Source organism: Columba livia, chromosome 2, assembly GCF_036013475.1.
Source record: "Columba livia isolate bColLiv1 breed racing homer chromosome 2, bColLiv1.pat.W.v2, whole genome shotgun sequence".
Lineage (NCBI taxonomy): Eukaryota > Metazoa > Chordata > Aves > Columbiformes > Columbidae > Columba > Columba livia.
Window position 1 is genome coordinate 140,789,675 of NC_088603.1, and position 18,824 is coordinate 140,808,498.

At 45.9% G+C, this 18,824-nt stretch overlaps 1 long non-coding RNA gene across 2 annotated transcripts; it reads right to left on the bottom strand.

Annotated features, from left to right (window-relative positions):
* Positions 1 to 140: 140 nt before the first annotated feature.
* Positions 141 to 12,309, bottom strand: LOC135578679 (uncharacterized). Of its 2 annotated transcripts, none has more exons than XR_010470707.1 (3): positions 10,501 to 12,309; positions 2,868 to 5,594; positions 141 to 2,206 (listed from the first exon to the last, which is right to left on the bottom strand). It is a non-coding gene; the product is annotated as an uncharacterized LOC135578679 (long non-coding RNA). The 2 variants fall into 2 exon arrangements; XR_010470706.1 differs by having other exon boundaries at positions 12,149 to 12,308.
* Positions 12,310 to 18,824: the final 6,515 nt, after the last annotated feature.

Here is an 18,824-nt window from a genome sequence, read left to right on the forward strand (position 1 = left end):
CAGTAGCATCTGCGGTTAACACCCACTGGGTTCTGTAATCACTTCTTGAGTGGCGTTCCACTGAAAATGCTGAACAGAAAATGTCCTTGTAAATATTTTAAAAGGGAAAAAGTAGAGTCTACACAAACAGACATGTGGAGCAATAAAGGCTTTTTTATTTTCTTAATCATTACAGTCATAATTAATTTGTAAGTGCAGAGAATGGTCAACATTAGGAGCTAGTTTCGTATGGAATGACCTTTAATTAACAGTACTGGATTTAGTTTTCCAAGTTCCACTCCATCTTTTCTAGCAACCAAATACATATGGGCTAAAGAAAAAAAAAACCTCAGACACAGTACAGCAGTCATTAAATTTTATTGTAGTAGCTTTGAGTGGTTACCATCTAGGGAAGTGGAGATGCTTAATCTAAGAACTGAAATTAATTTGTTTTATATTATACTTCAAACTGGAAAACTACTTTGCCGTACTAAGATTATTATCACATTCCCAGAGCACATATATATGTCACTTTCTGGAAGTCAAAGTTGGAACTGTAAACCACAAAAATCCAGTATTGCTACCACAACTTTTATTACAGGCACATATCTTTATATTCTAGCTATTACTGTTACACCATTAGTTTGTTACTTCCTAAACATCTGCTGTGTGTTCAAGATACAAAAGAAGATGAGGTGTCTGCCTTGGAGGGGCTATACATTTAGGCAGATAATAAATCACACTGGGAATAGAAAGGAAGCATATTTAAGTCTTGTGATGAGGGGAAAGACTGCCTTGCTGTATTTTAGTTACTCTGTTATAATCCACTAGTATAAAAACTATCTTGCATCAAAAGTTAACAGAGGGAGCTATTCCAGAATGCCTTTGAGAAATGGTTATTCATAAATAGGCAGCATGTTAGTTCACTTCTGCAAGCTGCCTCTCGCTTTCTGTGTGTATCTATGTGTATATCTATGCGCATATCTGTGTGTATATGAAAGGAGAATAAGACTTCTTTGTTCACCCGGGACATCCAGAAAGAACAGGAACTGAGTCTAGGAGCCAAAACTTGAACACAAAAGACCAATAACACTCTGCATGTTCTTTAGCTGAAAGCCGATATGTAAGTATTTTTAATTCCTGTACCGAATATCAAGGCTCATGTGTGATGACAGGAGATTTAAAATAAGATTCTGAGCTGGAAGCATGTAAATGTCACAAGGGCTTTAAAAGTGCTGCTCCTCGTCGTGAGGCAGGTAACAGTTAAATGTTTTTTTCCTGTAGTGATTAAGACTTCTCTCTGTCACCCACCTTTATGTAATCCTACTGCTACCCGAGGGGGGCTGCCAGCACAGAACTTCACATAATCACTGCTACAATGCTGGGAAAGTGAATCTGAGGTGTGTGGGCAGAACTGCTATGGAAAGCGTGTAACACAGACACACCGAAGGAGCCGTCACAGGGAGGCAGAGGCGGGTTAATGCAACCAGCACCCCAGAACCCCACAAAGTGCTGGTGAAATCACCTTCTGGCTTCTGCAGCACGGGAAGGCACGTACGATGCTGCAAAGGGCACTTCTTTGCAGTTAAGGTCTGCTTTTAATAACAGCTATTTGTCAAACCAAGAGGAAAGTAAATTGCAAGTAATTTGCATTAGGCTGGAGTTGGGAGAAAAGTTTCACCTACCCAGATGGAGTTATATAAGGCTTGGGTTTTTTCCAGATCATTTGCCAGCTCCAGAAAACAAGTATTATTTAGAAAGGTCTTATTAGCCTTCATTATTAACTTGAGGGCGTTAGATCCTGGGACCACAGTGCCACACAGCCCATGCACCTCCTAAGAGTGCTGCCCAAGTCCTCATCCCCCAAATCAGTGGAAAGGGGTGGCCAAGGATGACTGTTCCACCCACTTCAGGTGGCACATGCTTTAGCTGTGCAACAGCCCCCCAACAGGTCCCCTAGCAGTTTCATTGCTCTTACTTAACAGCAGGGGTCTGATCTGCCTTGCAGCAAAGGTCTCCTCTTGTGTGTCACCTGCTACTTGCAACCCTCAGGAGCACATCAAGATGCATCCTCATAAAGCTTCACGACATCCATCAGGGAGGTTTGCAGTGTCACATTTGCTGTGAAGAAGGATGTCGTCCTGCCCATGGCTATGCCAAAATCCTTCCTTCATTCCCCTCGGCCCGCTACAGAGTTGTTTCGCGTTCCAGCAGAGAAAGGCTTCACCTGTAAGGATGTTGTTATGACAACACTGACATATTTTGAAGCTGGCAAAGCAGCTGTGTGGCAGTTTTCACTTCCCACCTTTCTAAACATTCTCCTTCACTTTTTCGTTCTACCTTAGAGCCAAGGTATGCCGGGTTTCTCAATGACACCTTGTGAGGAGGGAAGCCACAGCCAAGGTGAGCAGGTCTGCCCCATTCCTGGCATGAGTTCTGGTGAAGTGGGCATGATCCACAGCCCACATGTCCATCCCAACACCCCATGCACAGAGATCCTCCCTCCCCTTCATGTTCCACCACAGGAAGAGTTACAGCTTGGCTCCTTCTGCTCCTGTGTGTAACCCCTGTGAAGCAGCTTTCCAGTGGGGCTGGAGAGACCTGCCAGAGAGCGCTGTGACCAAGGAACACTTTAAATCTGGAGCCAAAGCTGACCTCTAAAGGTTTTTATCGCTGCATGTGATGTGCTCAGTAGACTTCAAACTACCACGAGAACTTCTGTGGTTATTTGTCATGTTTGCTTCTCAAGGAAGACAATTTACATTTCTTAAAATGCTGTGGCATAAAGTGTAAATACTCTTAACATTTCCCCTATTATACTGTAATTTTTGCTGTGCATGTCTGAGCATTTTGAGATCTGGTTCTGACCAATGACATTAAGTTCTTACCATGGAACATAGTGGGCTGGGAAGAGCCTGTTTGCGGGTTGTATGTGATGTCTCTGTCATGGACAACAGCAGGTCCTGGAGCTCAGCAGCTACTGAAGGTAGATCACCTTGGGAACATCAAGCTGGAAGAAGAGAGGGAACAGAAGGAAAGCAGAAAAGCTTCTGAAAGCAAAATGAAGAGGCTCAAGGACAGGGTGAGAGTAGGAAAGTAGGGAGGTTTGGGGAGAGGGTCATAGCACAGAAAAGAGAGAGCAGAGCAGGCAAATCATGTTCTGCTTGTCAACCCATCCAGAGACTGAGGGACTTCCAAGAGAAGGACAAGCTGTACCTGCGGGGCACTGAACTGGGGAGAATGTCTTGCTCTGGGTGCTCAATATGCTCTGCCTTCCCAGGAAAGCAACCTCCACAGGTTCAGAAGGTCTGCACAAAGTTGCTTCCTCTGCTCACAATTAGTCTGGCTGCAAAATCTGTTTGAGTGGGGATTTGTCTTCCTTCGTTATCATTTTACCTCCTTTTAGGACTGAATTTTCAGGAGGGGAGGACACCAGGCTAACAATAAATGGTCACTAATCTTGATGATACCCTATTCAAGGGAAAGAGAGAATGTGGTCATGGAGTGGCCTGGGTTCTGAGCCCTACACAGGTAGAAACTGCACATTCTTCCATCAGTCTGGAGCTGATTTATGTTCCTGCAGTTTCTTTCTCCATTCATTACAAAAGCCTCTAAAAAGAAAAAAAAAATAGAAAATGAGTGTTTATGCTTCTCAGTGTGAAAAATCCTCTCTGGCTAAAGGTCAGTGCTGCAAGCAATGGTGACTACAGAGAGGTGCCATGTAGACCGCATGCAGGACTGGTCTGTTAGCAGGCACTCCATGTCTGCTGTCAGGCTCCAACAGCAGCACCCCAGCCCTCCAGGTCAAGCCTAAGCATTCTTCGTTAGTCTTAGCTTTGGCTTGTTTTGAGAATACAAAAATCTGTCTTGATCCAGAGGCTTGGGACACTTCTGAGTGTGCTTTCATCTGCAAACCAAGCAGCAAGAGTTCATGCATTAGTGTGACTTTACAGGAAAACTCTCAGTTAGGTCTGTTCCGTATGTGCTAATTATAATTGGAACTCGCATCTCTGCTAAACTTCAAGTTAGACCTCAAGCAATGATAATGAGGTAAGTACAGAAAACCATTAACAGAGCCAGGAGCTACAGAATATGCAGCCTTTTTTTATACACGGAGTGAGCCATGTGTGTCCAAGTCCCACAGTTAAAACATAAGCACACAAACTGTGCGTGAAAGGGAAGAGAAAAAAATGCAGGTTTACTGAGGAAAAAAAAGAGAAAAAGAAGAGGCCTACAGGTTTTGGGTGGAGCTCTATTTTCTCCCCCCTCCTCCCATGCCAGCTGTGCTCTGGGTGGAAGGACAGAGGAGCTGGTGACACCGTGCAACCTGCATTGCCCTTCAGCCCCTGTCCCCACTGCATCCCTGTCAGCACCTGAAGAAGTCATGGCAGGAGGATGCTGGAAAGCAAAGAATGAATCTGAGGATACAGAGAACTAATAGTACCAGTAAATCCTGGAAAGAACGAGGTAAATACTTAATGCAAAGCACAGGGCTGCCTCCCACCCTCAGCAACTGTATCACACATTATATTGTCTTTATTCATTACTCAGGAGCTATGACATGCAGTAATCTACTTCTTCAGCTTCATTTATGATTTACATGACAGAATCTTATCAAAATAGAACTACCAAGACTGCAAAACAAAGACTTAATTAAAGCTGAGTGTTTCTAATTAAATCCAGCAGGATGAGCATGTTACAATGAATGTCATTTCCAATAGTGTCCCTAAAAATGACAAAACAAAGAGGCTGCAAGGGGCACACCCCATGGAGCACCACCACACATGTTCACATGGTGACTTCCCCGACATCTTCAAAAGCTGCTGGCAAACCACCAGCAGCCTGGCTCCTGGAACAGCATCCCTGAGCCACCACCGCAGCACAGTGGCAATTGTCACAGCTGACACTGTTTAGCAAGAGAAACTGGGTGAAGCAAAAGAGGAAGAAAGAGAAATTAATCTGGGGATGTCTGGCAGCTCCACCTGAATTCAGCAAGGATCTTTTAAAAAAGAAAAATCTGGTTCTCTTTGCGAGGAATTGATGGCTGAGTCAGCATTAGGAAGAATGAGTTAGTGGTCAGTAGGTGATAGCAGCAGTGTGGTAATTTCTGTCTGAAACACCCTAAATGCCCTCAACCCCCAAACAGAACCTCAACAGAGGGCACTAGAAGCTGCTTTCCCTCCCCAGTAAATCACCGATTTTGGAGAAAAGCAGACCAAGGCACCAGGTGCTCCCATAATACCAGCCCTGGCATTAGGACACTTGTAATTATAAAGAAACTCATTCCAGGCAGTTTGACTTTCAGATTCCTTTTTGTCCTCTCTCCCTGTTTAATTTTTTGTCTTTTTCATTGTTTTGGATGGAAATACCCCACCTTTTTCTTCTGTGCCAAAGCTGCTTCTGGTAGCGACCACCAGAGCTCTTGTCTCGAGTGTTGTGGCTGTAGCCCGTGGTGCAGAGCACTGCCGATGCTGGTGGAAGAGGCCAGCTATCCTGAGCAACACGATCTCCAACACTGATCCCCAAGCCTCGTGACTTGTAATGTGTCAAATACTGATGGGCATGGCCGGAAGGCTGGGAAGAACTGCTGAGGCTGCAGGGTTCTCCAACACAACCTACAAGGAAAGGCAAGAGCACCAAGGCTGGTCAGCTTGTTCAGAATATTCTTCAAACATAAAAAGTACAGTGGTAATGAGTTGACTTCTTAACATGTTTTTTTGCCTTCTTAGTGAGGAGAAAGTAAAGGGATTTTTTAAAAGGGTATGGAGGAAGGTTTGCACTAGGCCAGCTAGTGGTGAAGCATTGGACTTCACTGCCCAGGGTGATGGTGTGATCCAGCACTGGAAGCTGCATTATCCTGCTAGGAACAGGCTTGACTATGGTGTCAGGATTGACAGAAGTATGATTCATCCTGCCTTGGCCAAGAAGAATGATTGGGGCAATCTCCTAAGGCCTCTAGCAGTTCTATTCTTCCATGCCTCACAACTGTTACTCTTTCTGCTCCTTTTGCCCAATTAAAATAGTGAGTCCTACTCATCACTGTTCACCTTAAGCTTCTGTATTTCTCCATGCTGTATCCGAACTGCACTATAACCAAGCCTCAGCTGATAACAAATATGCCAGCATACCAGTGGGACATGATGACTCTATGCTGATTTATGCTGTATTTGTACTGCAGAAAAGACTTGCAGCAAGATATTTATAGGAAGTCCATATGTAGAAGAATATTGTTCCACACTGGAAACAGATTGCAGTCCAGAGCTGAAGAAAACATGGAGAAACAGTCTTTATTCACATATCCTATAGCATAATCACCCATAAGGCTGTCAAAGGAGGCTAAACCCTTTTTTTGGTTTTGGCAATCTGTAGGCAGCGACACTGTGCATTGCTACCAGGAAGGCAGGATTTGACTCACAATGGAGCCTGAGGTCAGCAGGGGATGGGAACGTGGGTGCGAACAGGGCTACTTTCTTCAGTTCCCATGATCCTCTCCCCAAAACATGCTGATCCACGGCCTTTAACAGCCATGGCAAATCTGAGGAAGCGGTAACACATTTTGGCATGCCCTCACAGAATTACAGAGTGGCTGGAGTGGGAAGGGACCTCAGGAGGTCATCTGGTCCAAGCCACCTACTCAACCAGGGCCACCCAGTGCAGGCTGCCCTGCACCATGTCCAGCTGAGCTCTTGTTTCTCACATCTTTATTAATAAAACATTTGTTGTTGTTGTTAAGTCTGAGTAAGGTGCTAAACCAATCAAAACATCTGTGGAAGATGTGTGGTGATGAAGATTTAACAAGATCAAAGAGAAAATGCCATAAATACTTTTTTTTTTTTAATCCCAGTCATATAGAATATTCCAGAAATCATCTGATAGGCTGCAAATGAAACAAAAAAGGCACAAACACATATGCAAGTACATAAAATACAATGGAGGGTGCCTTAAATCATATTCAAAACTGACTTTCATTAAGCAGCAACTGAAAACACCATTGATGCAACACTGCAAGTGCTGGGCCTCAGTTTCCCTCAATTGGGTTTGGCCATTTTTTCACCTTTACCTTGCTCCAGACTGCTCTTTTTCAGACCAACAGGCTACATCTGGAAATCACAAGAGTGTCAAGGCACTTTCCCTCAGCTTGTCCTCATTGTCTGGGATGTTAAATTCTTTTAAGACACCCTGGCAGGATCTTCACCTAAACCACACCATGGTCTCCTAAATAAGCGTCACACCTCGGGAGCTAGTGCTGTGGATGCAGCCCCACACCGGAGTGAGATGCCAACAGTGCGGGTCTGGGCTGGCCCATGCCACTTGATCTCGGAGCAGAAAACAGCCATGGGCACATTTAATTTACTAGTGTAGATGTGGACTGAAGGTCTAAGTTGGAATGGATGAGCTTCACAAAGACAACGGGACTTACAAAGGAACACAGTGGATCACAGGGATGAAAAGGTGAGAATTTCTGTGCTTATTTGCCCTGAGCAGTTAATCACAGCATGTTTCCAGAAAATCACATATAACTTTCAAGACAAAAGAGTTCATGCAGTAAGCAAGTTTTGTGGGACATCATGTGAAGCAAACCTTGAAAGCTCCAAAAAATACATTCTTTATGCCACAAAGACCTGGTATGCAAACTATTTACTTTGTGCTGATGCATTTGAAGAGCTTCCCAATGGCCACGGGAAGGGGCTGGTACCAGAGCCCCTGCGGTGCCAGTGAACCTTGGCTCTCAGCTAAACAGCTCCAGCTTCACGCCACCACCCTGCAGCAGCAGTGACTGCCTGTGCTATATGTGCACAAGCTGGTGATGTAGCCAAAACCAAAATTACACACTGTATAATTTCTTTTAGGAGACACAAACCTGCTCTCAATGAAAATTTAATGTTCTGTGACTCACAACTCCACTGAAGTTTATAGAACTCTTCATAGCGGTGACATTTATTAGCAAAGTAACAGGTACAACCTCAGTTATTTAGACTCAGCTAGAATTATCTTAATGAGTCTTCTCAGTTGACCCGGTTAGAATTATCTTAATGAGTCCTCTTGTTAGGAGTTCTTAAATAATCTTATCTTCTCTATACAACAAGAGCAGTTCACACTTACAGACCAAAATAGGTCTCAATCAACCCACAAATTCCAATTATAGACTTTGTGGCTTTGGACACTGCCTTGAGACGAAGCTATTGAATGTTTTATTAGCAAATTGCAGTGATAACCCTACAGTTTTGTTCAAAACCATTTCCTTGTATGTATTTATTTTCCACCATGTTATTTCCTTTAAAATACAAGGTGTAATTTTCTCTCCTCTTTCACAGTCCAAGACTGTTTATCTTTCCTTTCATCTATTTGCACCTCAGAATATTGCTGAAAACAAAAACCTTTTTTTTTTTTCCAGATAGTAATTGACAGAGAATAGCTTTAATTTAATACAACCACAGTAGCATTAGTTATGGGCAAGACAGCCTTAGCAGTGACATGTTCTTAACCAGTACGTTTGCTACAGACTCAGTAGAAACGTGACAAAACCGGGGAAGCTCAAATTTAATCCTATGAAATTGTGTCTAAGACCCTTCTTACTGAACCTTTCTAAATTTCCTGCAAGGAACTCACATTCAGACCAACACTAGACTGCTGAATTGTATTTCTGGACACTTCCAAAGAACCTGGATATCTCTGCCGTATTTTACCCAAGAGGTTACGTTTCAATTAAAACAGGTTTACTTGAAAATTCTTCTTTTTAGTCTGTTGTCAGTAAGATAGCTCAGAAATAACTTAGGTAAAATGAATAATATAGATAAACATTTTTGCTCAGGTTAACTAAAAGATGTTCCTTTAGACATATGTTCTTTTACAAATACGTAAAAATTCTGTGGCTTTTCAAGAAAGATGCTGAAGGGAATGACTTTGCTTGTCCCACGATTTGTGCACTATGTTTTTATACCAACCTCAAAAAGAAGGAACTCTTGGAAGACGAACCATAACAACTTTGAAATTTGTTTCACATGTGTAGAAAATTTATTTGAAGCCTGATGAGAAATTAAATTATGGATGTTAATGCAATTCCATCTTGTTATCCAGTACACAGAGTTCTTCTAAACTTAATAAAACACAGGTATTGAATTTTTTAAAATGGATGTTATTTATTAACAACTAAATTGAGATTTTGCTTTAAGTTACAGTGAAGTGGCTCTGCTACCTTAAAACCCATAATGACAAGAACTACAGCTCTGTATGCATTTTATTTTATTTTATTTTATTTTATTTTAATTTATTTTATTTTATTTTATTTTATTATCTTATTTTATTTTATTTTACCATAATATATTTTCACATGGCTTGGTCTATGTAGATGGTAACGAAGATGACTCAAAAAGCAGAACTAAACTGTCTTGTCCCCAGCCTAAAGGCTGTGAGGAAATGATGAGCTGAAGCAGCCAGTTTCTAACAGTGAGAGACTCCTCTGTTGGTCAACAGCTTCCACTTACCTGAGAACCATTTCAATTGACCAAAGTAAATACACTGCTGCAAACATCCCAACAACGTCAGAACCTCTGTGCGTGCCCACGGTGTCCTCCAGGGTTTGCTTCACCAGGCAGTAATACCAGAGGGAGCGAGTGGGATTGGGAAGGAAAAGGAACACGCAGCACTAGTAAAGACATTGTTTGGAAAAAGGATATTTTGGAAGAAAAGAAGGCACGCTGAGACTGTAATAACAACCATCTGAGAATTCAAATACATAACTACAACATTATAATTTTGTGAAATGACCCTGTAGTGACACACATGATCTTTTAAAAAAGCCTTGTACTGGATTTTCACAATCGAATGGAAGCTCCGCATGAAAGAAATAAAGTCCTCCCAGGAACACCCCCAGCACCCATGGCCTTCTCCCCCAGCTTGCACTGGTCTAGCGAAAGGTAGCCAGGTCCTAGCTGATGTCACTTGTATGCACTTTTTCTCCTTTGATAGCATACTCACATCTCCACCTTCCAAGGGGATGGGAGGACTTGGAGCTTTTGAAATAGAGAAAGCTGACCCATCGCATGCAGAGGGTGTACCAACTCCCCTCCCAGCCCCGGACAAGCAACCCAGAAGACAGAAGCCACTGAAGCCACTCTGCCAAAATGTAGGGAAGAAGATCGCGGAGATCAAGATCAAGAAGAACTGCATCTAACACCATAGCGTGACACACACTCAGCATGCGAAAAAAATCAGTTACAAAGTGGGCTTCCTGGTGCTCAAGTCTATGCAACCTTAAAATAAGTTCTCTGAACACTTTCCACTGTGCAGAGGCAAATCTTCCCGAGCAGTGGGTCTAACAGACCAGATAAGGCAGATATGACAGAGCTAATGAACTGAGATGTTCAGCAGCTAACTGGAGAGAGAGACATAGCCTGGAATGACCCAGGTGAGCGCTGTACTGCAAAAAGAGATTTCATGCTTTTTTTCTTTCTTTCTTGAAAAACAACCTTTGCATTGCATGGCAAACAGGACGAACCCTTCTCCTGAGCAATTACCTACCTCCCAAGCAAAGCCATAAGACACATATAGTAGAAAGAGACTTCCTCCAGGTGCAGCTCCCTGAGAGACATGAGACTGCATTCAAGATCCAGTGCTCCTCAGAAGTGGCTTGCAGCTGCGGATCTATCAAGGGGTTGCTGAAAGGTTAACTGTGACAGCTTTGGAATCATCATCACGAACCACTTCTGGTTTTGGAGGTTCTTCATTGTGAACTGATACATTTTGACACAAGATGTTCATCATCTGCTCTGATTTCCAGCATGACTTAGAACAAAAATTGCAGCCGGGAGGTCTCAAGTCAAGTCCGATATCATGTGGTTACACCTGAGTTGTTCCTCAGGAAGACACTTTCACAGGTTTAAAGACAAGATTTGGTACTGAGCCAATGCCAGACATATGGGAGGTATATCTCCATGTACACAGGGGATGAAACAACTTCAAGAACTGTCCTGCAGCCACCTGCAGTGTTTAACCATCAGCATGCTCGCAGCATGGATACAGCCCCTGCCAGCCCCCTCCCAGCTGGTGCTCTGGTACAACCCAGAGACCAGCATGGACCAGAGCCTGCTCCCGGCAGAGACCAACAAGTCCTACCACCACGGCTTGTGGGGCTGTCTCATGCCCACAGAAGAACAGAAGGACAATGAGCATACTAAACAAACTGTGGCAATGCAGCGGCTGCAGAGCATCCGCAGCTGTGGTTACCTGTTACACTTAATACCTGCAGCTTCTCAATGTGCTTGAGAAACCTTTCATGATTCACTTCCAGAGCTTTTAACACAAAAAGTGAATGACTGAACCATTGCCTCATTTCACTTTCAGGAATAGAAGAAGTTCGCTCAGGGGGCCTCAAGAACTCAGAAAGACCCAAAAATGCAACAGCTTCTTCTTCTGGCTTCAAGTGCTGAACACAGGTCTTTCAGCAAACCCAGAGGATTTATACAGCCAAATTCGTTGTGCATCCCTCAGAGTCCCAATCTCCATCACGTTTTTGGAGGACTCCTTAGTTTTGGGCTACAGTCCTGTACAATGCACGTGGTCTGGGGCTGCAGTCTGGATGTTACTCAGAAGTCCAGGAGAAGGATCTTGTGTATCCCAAAGGAACGTACATTAATGAAGTGCAACCTTCCCCTAATTTCCTCACATTACAAGTTCCAAGAATTTTATTCATCAACGGATGTAATATACAGCAAGAGCCTAAACTCACGGGGCTGACACTCTGCAGGTTTGGAAGAGTGCTGTACGGATGTGAGGAAGGTGCAAATTAAAGTAGGTCACATCAAGTTGATTCTAATTTACTTCTTCTGGTGCCTGCAAAGTTGGCTTCCATTTCAGTTTCTACCTCAAGCACCCCAGCCCATAACTTACAATGATTAGGCTCCTAGTGCAAGATTCATGTCAACAAGCAAGTAGAAATACAAATGCAGTTTGAGTGCATTACTGTAGGACTCTGTCCATCGGAGATGTACTACCTTATCGCCCGGTGTCACTGCAAAGCAAAAAGTGGATGGTAAAATGCCCCAGTGCAATGGCATCAGTACCCATCTGGTCCTCAGTGGTCTGTCTGGGCAGAAACTGAGCACTTTTCTTCAAGGGAATAATTCAGCGGCCCCAAAGCAAGAAAGACAGCAAGAAGTAAGGACAGTACCTCCTCCAGGGGCCACCAGGACGAGGGGGTGGTTTCCATCCCGGGCAGGAGCAGGGAGCCCTGCTCGAGGGGGTGAGGGAAGGAGACGCCAGGTTTCCTGGTGGCATTTCCCTCCTGTGGGCACAACTCATCGCTGGCTGTGCCAGCCTCTGAGCAGGAGGAGCCGCCAGCACCCCGGAGCAGCTGGCAACCACCTCCGCGCTGGAGGGAGACAGGCCAGCATCCCTGGGAAAAATAACCCATCAATCACTAACGGAGAGTCACAGGAGATGCTCCTACTATGTAGGAGTAGATGCCAGAGAACAGCTGAGCAGGGGGCTGGGGTTTATTTTTAATTTTGTAAAGTAAAATTGCCTTCCGTATGATCCTCTCATTCTTCCTCTCACAGCACATGTAAAGATGCTAAATGGCACATGCAGGTCCCAGCAGACTAAGCCACAGGACAGAGCTGCTGCAGATCTCAGCACTTGCTGTATCTGCCTCACAGATGCATCTGCACTTCCCAGAGACAACATCTTCCTCACACCAAGTGGAAACACACCAGTCACGAAGCCACCAGGTAGCCATGCAGGCACTGCCAGCCCACGCTGCTTGCCTCTATGAAACCTGGGATCACGTTTCAATCCTGGAAAGTTTAGTGGCTAATCTACAAGAACTCTCCAATACAGCTTATGAGCCTGTCAGTGCTCCCTGCCATGAAGTGGCCCCAGGAGCTGAGAATAACACGCGTGAGATTTACCACAAACCTTGTAACTAAGGAGCATGGGGCTATGGCACAGGCCCCACCAAGGGGGCTGCAGAGAAGGGTCGCTGCAAGTGCAGGGAGGCTGAGCCCATTCCCACAAACATCATCTGCTGCCTCCAGCCCAACCTGCCATGGCTGCCCTTGGGCCAGAGGAGTTGGCAGCTGGCCTGCCCCGCAGAGATGGACACCCCGCCGGAGGCATCTGCTGCCCCTGGACCAAAATCTCTCACTCTCTCATGGTCTGATGTTCTTGCCTTTCATTGCAAGAACCAGGCAGTTTGGACGAAATTAGGACAGCTGCTGCTGCCAATTAATTAGTTTCAGATAAGGTCTCCGGGGTGGCCATTGGGAAATCAATCAATGCAGTTTAAGCCAGCACTGTGAAGCCCCCCGGCAATCTCCCCCAGAAGGCAGCAGGCTGGAGAGGAGGGCGCTCTGCTGGCTTTGCGGGCCCGGCTGGATCCCCACAGCGCAGCACTGCCAGGGGCCGGTGTGCTGTGCACATGGACTGCAGCTTTGTGGGATTCTGGTTTATACTTTTTCTTTTAACTGGGTGTTTGTTCTGGTCTAGTCTGAAACTCTGCTGGCCCTTAGGAAAGGCAAATACATGGTGCAAACCCCACCTTCATCATAACTTGTTCTCCACCTCACCTGTGTTTATGCAGAAAGAGCAAAGAATGGGACTTTGTAGCTGCTTATCACAGCAAAACCACATTTCCAGCCTCATATCCATCAGGCACTGACTGGGTCCGATGATTCTGGTGGCTCTGCCTGATACTCACCAGTATCCTGGGGGAGGATCTGCCTTCTCATGTTTGAGGTCTATGGAAAGTGCTTCTCACCCAAGCCACAGCCATCCTTCTGCACAAGCAGCATTTGTGTTGAACATCACTGATGCATTTGCAACTGTGGTAAACTTTGGGTTTTTAGCCCCACAAGCAAGAATAAATGTCTGGGGAAAAAAAATTCACTCTCCTGCTCCTGGGAAAAATTGGTCTTTCTGTGTGGCTGATGTGAGAATAACCAGACCCTGTTAATGTGGACCTACACTCAGCAGTAAAAGGGAAATAAATTAGCAGCCATGACACAAAGGAAACAGAAGCAGCACCAATTGCTCTCTGTTTTACAGGCATTGAGTAAGACCATTTGAGCTTAAAATACAATCACCACATGCTAATGCTGCCACTTACATTTAATGGATGTGGGAGAGAAGGAAATTTGCTTATGCAGGTATCACACCACAAAGTACAGCAGTACCAAGAGTATATGTAGATTAATATTGTAAGTGACAGAACAGCTCTAACACACCTGTCAAGAACCTCATGTTTTTAAAACCTGTAAATCTAATGGGCCCAAGGTGAATAAAATCAAACAACGAGGGGAAAAATAAAACAGAAAAAAATCAAGTCAGAGTTAAAAATCTGATTATTTTCCAGTTACACTGAAGAATTCTTATCCAGTGATTTTCTGTTGCAAACAGACATTGCAATAGGCCATGTCCTAGTCTGAAAATGTCTGCATTTACCTCAGTAGCTTCACACAGTGTTTGCCCATGAGTTCTGTCTGGCCTCAGCAGTCTGTTGGGAGCTGTAAAGCATCCCGCCTGTGCCAAATGCATGGAAGGGGCTTTTACCAATGGGATCTTGGAGAAATGAACTAAGAAATGCTTTTTCAAAAATGTTAATCCAAAAATGCGGCACACGCAGTAGTGACTGTAGGATGGAGTAGCTGAAGCCCCCTCCACACACCGTCCCATTAGCCCACGGAGGGATGAGGAAATGGGATGGGGGGAACCACAAAGAGGGAGGCAGCTCTGCCTGGGCTCTTGTAACACCCATCTCTGCAGCAGGCGATTGCACACGCCTTGAATGCGTGTGTAATTTAACTCTATTTTTCTTCAAATTAAAAGAAAATTAAAAGAAAGAACTCACCGGCTGCGATGTATTTGAAAGAAACCTGTCTGCCTTCCTGGAGCCTCATTTAAAGCCCATTCTCCCCTACAGCCCCAGCAACCCAAATTTCCTCCTACCTACACAGCTGAGATGTCCATGAGAGAGGCAGGTGTTGGGGGAGTTTCCATGCACAGGAAGGTGGCTGAAATGTCCCTGGACCCAGCTCTGGTCTGGAGGAGCTGCCTCACTCTCTCAAAGGAGACCCCAAGTCCTGTTCTATGCCATGAGGAGCAGGACACTTCAAAGCAAGTCTCTGCTCGGAAAAAGCTAACCCAGGAGCAAATAAACCAGTAAAGTCCCACAGAGATGCTTTTAAATGCTGGAGACCTAGTAATGAACCCCTCATTCTGGTAGAGAGCCCTGCTTTTTCCAAAGCTGTAAATTATTCCAGTGGCAGGATCTAAAAGCCTCTCCGTCCTGTGTCCACCCATGTTTGCCCACATGCACTGGCCCTGCTGCGGGGACTCAGGGTCTCTCCACCGAGGGGGTTGTGGCGCAGAGCAGAGCGATCTTGGTCCTTTGCTGCCACCACTGCCAAGATCAGAGTGGCACCACGTGAGGGGGCTGACACTCTCAGGCCTCCCCTGGCTCTGCTGAGGGCTCCTTGGGTTTAACGTGAGCAATAAATTTTCCCAGCACTAGTGAATTTCCAGGCTCTCAAAGCTCCTTCTGCCATGACTTCCAGTTGAGTAGATGGTAGCACTATCATTATTATTCAGTAGTATGAACAAATGTTTATTAGTCAATATTTGTGCTGTTCACCATCAGGTTTAGTTCCCCAAAGTGGCGGTGACAGAGCCACCAGAAAAGCGGGTGCAGGACACGAGTGACCACACAAGTCTGACAATCATTTTTGTCACACAACTGCTGGCATCTATGCAAGAAGGAGTGAACCAGCTGTCACTCCCATTGTTAACAGCACATCTTTTGCCTGTCATACTTTTCCTACCCAAGGCATGTCACTGCCTTCAGGAGCCCCCAGCCCTCTCTGAGTGGTCTCAGTGCCCTAGGAGGTAGCAAAGGTGCCACCTCAATCTGCCTTCAATAAGTCATCCATAACTGCCTGTGCAAGCAACAAAACAGTCCATCCCGCCCTAGAGATTCCCCACAGCAGATGCTAGCAAAGGTGACCACCATCAGCATGACATGGGCCCTGGACAGGCCATTTGGTCACAGACCTATAGACATGGCACTGGAGGACAGCCTGGACAACCTTCTGCAGTGTAGTGTCACTGGCTGTGGAAAGGATTCCTGCATTTCCTCGTAACACAACCCGAGCAGAATCTCTTCTGAACCATGGCTGTGGGCTAAGAAACAGCCATGGGCAGCAAAACTTTTCCTGAAGCTCTCAAGTTCAAGTTAGCTTGCAGTGCCAGAGGCTTTCATCAGACGAGTAAAAACTATTTGCACATTGAGACTTGTTCTTAACACGTCTCCCGGATCTGCCAACTGACAAGAAAAAAAACTCCCACCAACTACTCTGCCGTTCATCCTGAGCCTGCAGTGTGATTTTTGGAGCTTCCTCGCTAAAAGGAATAACTTATGGATGACTTGAGACAGGACTTTGTTTGGGTACTTGAAAAAAAGCCCCCGAGACCACACCAGACACATGAGAGCACACACTGCCCTGAGCCTCGGCTGGAAAGGGCAGCTATGGCTCTTACCAGCATCTGCCCCCGGTTTGTCAGCCCCGTGCTTCACCACAGACCTTTCATCTGGTGCCGGGGCTGCATACAGGGCTGCCTGCAGGGCTTAGCAAAAATCAAGTCTAAAACAGGCAGGACTTGAGCTTGAGCCACAGCTGAAAGGTCACAGCATCACCACACCAGCCATCGCGCAGAGCAGGCAGAGAAATAACCATGCAGAGCTGCTTACGGCATCCCAGCAGCTTCGTTTTTCTGCGGAGCCACCGAGTAGGAGCTGTGGCATGACATTTAGCAGGGGCTTGCAGGGACAGGCTTTGGGCAGATGACTCAGCAAGCCATCCAGCAGTCACTGGGCCCAGCACACATTTTTTCTGACATTCACTGGGCCTAAGAGGGACAGGAGCCAAAGTCGGTCCCTGCTGGTGAAGTCATGGAAGCACACAAAATACCTTCCTTTCACCAATCTGTTGATCTCCTTTCACCATCTGCTGGTGATGACCTCCTCCTGCGTCTGCAGCATGCGGCACTTGCTACAGGAACAGGCACCACCAAGGCCCAATGTGGCCAGTCCCCATGGCAGGAATCCACACCTCACCCTTGACGCCAGGCTGATCCATGCAGTTTACTGTGACAGCTCTCCTCCTCAAAATACAAGCTTGCTGGAGATGCTGCAGCAGTTACCTGGGGCCATTTCCAGGGTAACATTAACCAAACTGTGCACTACAGCAAAAAAAAAAAAAGGGATTGATGACACGGATTTGTCTCTGCAAGCCCGCCAGAGGCCCCGCTAGAGCCAACACAGTGATGAATGGTGCAGGCAAAGCAACAGGAGGGCTGGGGGAAGGATGTTTCCTGGGGAAGCTCTTCAGATTTGGGAAGGATCTGCGGTGCACAAGCCCCTGGTCAGCACAGCTCCACAAGAAGCTGCGGTATTGGCAGCACCACTGCCTGCCATAGAAATCTCATGTCTGTCACTCACAAATCCTCTTTTATTTCACTGGAAGGGTCTAAACGCAACAGTGAATTCCCAAGCCTGTCCATGTGGCTACATTCAGCCACTCAAAGACCAAAGTTACTGTTCTTCAAAGCACGCGTGTGTGCTTTGCGCTGGCCAAACACAGCCATGTCTGAGGTTTACCCGTATTTTAAGCTGAAAAAAAACCTTTGCTTAAGATTTCAGATAGCAAAGCCCAGCTCTAGCCTCATGGCGTGGGCAGCCTTGGTTCCTAGAGCCAGATTACATACAATGGGATGGAAGGAGCCTCTGGCTGTGCCGCTGCTGCTGTCTGTGCCAAGGCTGCGAGGAGCACGGCAGGCAGCAGAGCTGCTGGCAAACCAGGAACAGCATCTCTTCACATCAGTATTACAGCGTTCACCTTACCCTTCTGCTCCATGGAGAGCATTTGCCAAAACCTGACCTTCAGAGGCTTCTGCCCTCAACTCTGCTTTTGCATACATGTAGGGTGTCTATGTGTACCAGATGTGTACATCAGTGTGCACATATATAAAGTTTATACATGCACATGCTTATTTCCGCAGAACACAGTGCAGAGGGCAGTACCCAGTCACAGAAGCATCCTCCTGGCAGACATGTACTTAACTACATGTAATATTAACACATCAGCATCTCCAGTCACCGTTTCTCTCCCGGAAGGAGCTCTAGAGAATATAGTGACAGAAACACTAATATTTGCTGACTCAAGGGCTCCACCAGCAGGAAAACCAGCCTGGACCATGCCCTTAGAAGGGCCAGAAGGAAGCTGCTCCCCTGGCAGGCTGGGGAGGACTGGTAGGGAGGCCAGACTTGCTGTTTAAAAACGTTCAAAGCCAAGGATGGGACAAATGGCAGAACTGGATGAGCACAATGTCAGCTGCCCAGGGGCTGGCCGCAGCTCTGGGTGTACTGCCATGCACACACCATCCTCATCTGCTGCAAAAATCTTGCCAGTCCAGCAACATAGCCTCCGGGCTGCCAAGAAACACTAAGAAAGACCTTGTTAATTGCCCTGTCTTACAGCAAGGGCTGGGAGCAGCTGTCTGCTTGTGGCTGTTGCGGATCAGGTCGTGGGTTTTGCTGGGACTCACGTCTGTGTGAATGAGAACAGCAGGAGATACAGAGGCCGTTTTGGATGTTAAAAGGTGGAATTCTACCTGTGAGCCTCAGCTCCCCTTGCAGCCCCTAGAGACAGGTTTCTGCTCAGGCGATCAGTGCAGACATGTCCTTCTCCATGACACAAACCCCTCCAGAAGCACCTTTTCTGTCCTGCTGGCTGTAACGGGAGTCAAGCACCTGCCTTGGGCTCCAAACCAGAGCACACAGACTATGTATTGAA